General features: G+C 48.9%; 1 pseudogene; it reads left to right on the top strand.

Moving 5' to 3' along the window:
* Positions 1-354: 354 nt before the first annotated feature.
* On the top strand, positions 355-890 carry LOC110259185 (annotated as a pseudogene).
* The last annotated feature ends 2255 nt before the right edge of the window (positions 891-3145 follow it).

The raw sequence follows: 3145 nt of genomic DNA, 5'->3' as shown, positions 1-3145 counted from the left end.
AACATCTCCTCAGAAAAGAAAATCATGGACTTGGAGAAGAGACTTGTGGCTGCTCGACCGGAGAGGGAGGGAGTGGGAGGGATCAGGAGCATGGGGTTATCAGATACAACTTAGAATAGATTTACAAGGAGATCCTGCTGAGTAGCATTGAGAACTATGTCTAGATACTCATATTGCAATGGAACAAAGGGTGGGGGAAAAAAATGTATACATGTAAGAATAACTTGATCCCCATGCTGTACAGCGGGAAAAAAATAAATTAAAAAAAAAAAATGTCAAACAAGGATGGACGCGTGAGGTGGAGGAAAGCGCAGCAGCAGGAGGCCAGAGCCGGCAGGCTGCTGCGGCGGTGCCATGTCCGTGAACATGGACTAGCTCAAGTACCAGGTCATGATCAACCAGTTTGTGCTGATAGCGGGCTGTGCGGCCGACCAGGCGAAGCAGCTGCTGCAAGCGGCCCACTGGCAGTTTGAGACAGCCTTCAGCGCCTTTTTCCAGGAGACCAACATTCCCTACAGCCACCACCACATCAGAAGATGTGCACTCCCGTCAACACACCTGCCACGCCCCCCAACTTCCCTGATACCCTCACCATGTTCTCTCGTCTCAAGGCCTCCAAGAGCTTTCACAGCGGAGGCAGCAGCAGCCCCATGGCCGCCACGGCCACCTCGCCCCCGCCGCACTTCCCGCACACCACCACCAGCAGCTTCGCGGCGCCTGGCTGGCCCACTGCAGCCTCGCCCCTAGGGGGCCCACAGCACCACCCGCTGCAGCAGCTGCCCCTGTGGACTCGGGCACCCCCTTCCCTGGTGTCAGACTGGCCGCCCCTGGTCTGCCAACAGGCTGCCTTGGAACCCAGGGCCCACCCTGCCTTGGAGGCAGAGAGATAAGGGAGGACCCTCCCCCCTCCCGGAGGCCAGGACCCCTGGGGCGGGGGAGAGGACGTCTCTGCCGGCCCCCTTCATCCCGTCTGCACCCCCATTCCCTGGAGCCCTGGAGGGGAGAGACCGGGCCCTGGAGCCAGCACACAGGCTGCCCACACCCGTACCCAGCAGCACAGACCTGCAGCACCCAGCTTTCACAGATCTGCTTCAGAGTCTGGGTGCTGAGGAACAGAACTTCAAAATACAAGCAGACTTCGCAGAGGATGCACCCCGCCCCAGGGGGCTGCGGAGGATCTGAGGCAAAGACTTGGCCATCTCCTGCCTTGGAGGTTCCTCCAGCCGGCGGGCAGGTGAGATCCCCACCCTTGGGAATGCAGGGCCTTCTCCGCATGTGTGCATGTAGCTGTGTCTGTGTATTCATATGTATGTCGCTCTTCAAGAAGCAACCTAGTTTATGGGGCAGCTGGACTTGGCATGTTAGAGTGAACCCCCTCTCCCCTCGCCCTCGCCTCTCTCTCCAGGGCCCTGCCCCTCTCCCCTGCTCCCTGGGCAGCCAGCCTTGCTGTTCCCTGTGGAGAAAAGCATTGTGGGAAACTCCAGGACTCTTCCCACCCATCCCCCACCACCTGCCTGGTGCCTCCCTCAGAGCCCAGGGGGACCCTGTCTCCAGTTCCTTTCCCTCTTTTAACAAAGGAGAAGAAAGAGTTCCAAACCACAAAAAAAAAAAAAAAAAAGTGAAACGAAACACAAGCACAAATGTGGGCATGTGAAAAGGGGTTGCATTTCATTAGAAGCAAACTGTTTGGAGGATTTGAAACCGATGATTTATAGAAATAAGAAGAATATAAGAAAGAAGAAGGCCATTCATATCATAGACAATAGTAATATTTTACATGAATGTTAACAATAATTAGTGTAATTATAACACTGGTGAACTTTGTGTGTCATGCTGACTAGGCTATTGGGTGTTCCCAGTTAATTTGGTTTACCACTAGTCTAGCTGTTGCTGTGAAAAATGACATTTTGTAGATGTGATTAACATTTATAATCAGTTGATTTTAAGTAAAGAAGATTCCCCTCAAAAATGAGGAAGGGGAAAAGAGGGATGGGAAAAAAAATAGGTATGGGACTGTAACAGAGAAATTCTGTCTGAGTATCCAGGTGCAAAGTCATCACATAGATTTCATATTTGCCTGCCTCCACAGTTGTGTGAGCTGCTTTCTTAAAAGTCTCTCTCTTCTCTCCCCACCCCTGCTTTTCCCATTTTTCTTTAATTAGCTGTTCCTACTGTTTCTGTTTCTCTGAAGAATCTTGAGTGTTATATAAATAGAAATTTATATTAATCCCCATTATAACATTTCAGAGGACACTGTGCTTATGAAATAAATTCTTGTAGTAATGGGAAGGGAAAGGCTACATACTGGCACTGAAAACAATTGCTGAATTTAAGACAATAATAAAGGAACAATACTGAGTTAGTAGGACAAAAAAATCAAATTAAGGGAGAAGAACAGGCATAACACACATCTCATTAGAAATGGAAATGCAGGCTACAAAGTTACTGGAAAGATGCATCATGGAGGACAGATATAGAAAGTCCCATGTATGTGGGGTAAGATTTCCAAAAGGAGACAATTTGCAGTAAAGGGATCCTCAGTGATAACTTGAGTAGTGGATTTTCAGACTCATTGACTATCAGGGAAAAATACTACTAATGAAACAAAATCAAAATATATTCACTAAAGGAGAAAAGTATGTGACCCGAGGTGGAGCAAACCCCAGGCAGCCTTAGTCATCTCAGCAACACCACCACGTTTCAAAGAGGAAAGAGCCACACTGCAGAAAACGAGGGTGGGAAGGACCGTGAGCCAAGAGGTCTATTTCGATGCCTGAACAAAATGTCATTTCAAGTTCACGGGCAAAATAAAGACCATCTCACGTTTGCAGGGCACAGAGCAGCTACCTCACTTGATTCTCTTGTCTCACCTCTTCTTTCTGGTCCGATGGAACTACTCCCAGTTCCCCCGATGAGCCACAGTCTTTCAGCCTATGCCATGAATCTGAGCTCATGGCTTCCTGTATCTGGAACACTCTTCTTTCTTCCTCTGCTTTGACTGGTTCAGCCTTGCTGTTCTTCAGATCTCACTTAAACAAGAGCACAGAAAAGCCTGCTCTTATCCCCCAAACCATATTAGCTACTTTGTCTCTAGACTCCTGTGTACTTTGACTCCTTTCCATCTCTTTATTTACCAAAGTCAAAT

Source organism: Sus scrofa, unplaced genomic scaffold, assembly GCF_000003025.6.
Source record: "Sus scrofa isolate TJ Tabasco breed Duroc unplaced genomic scaffold, Sscrofa11.1 Contig981, whole genome shotgun sequence".
NCBI classification, from domain to species: domain Eukaryota; kingdom Metazoa; phylum Chordata; class Mammalia; order Artiodactyla; family Suidae; genus Sus; species Sus scrofa.
Note: the sequence above shows the minus strand (reverse complement) of the source record. Positions and strands in the feature narration are given on the sequence as shown.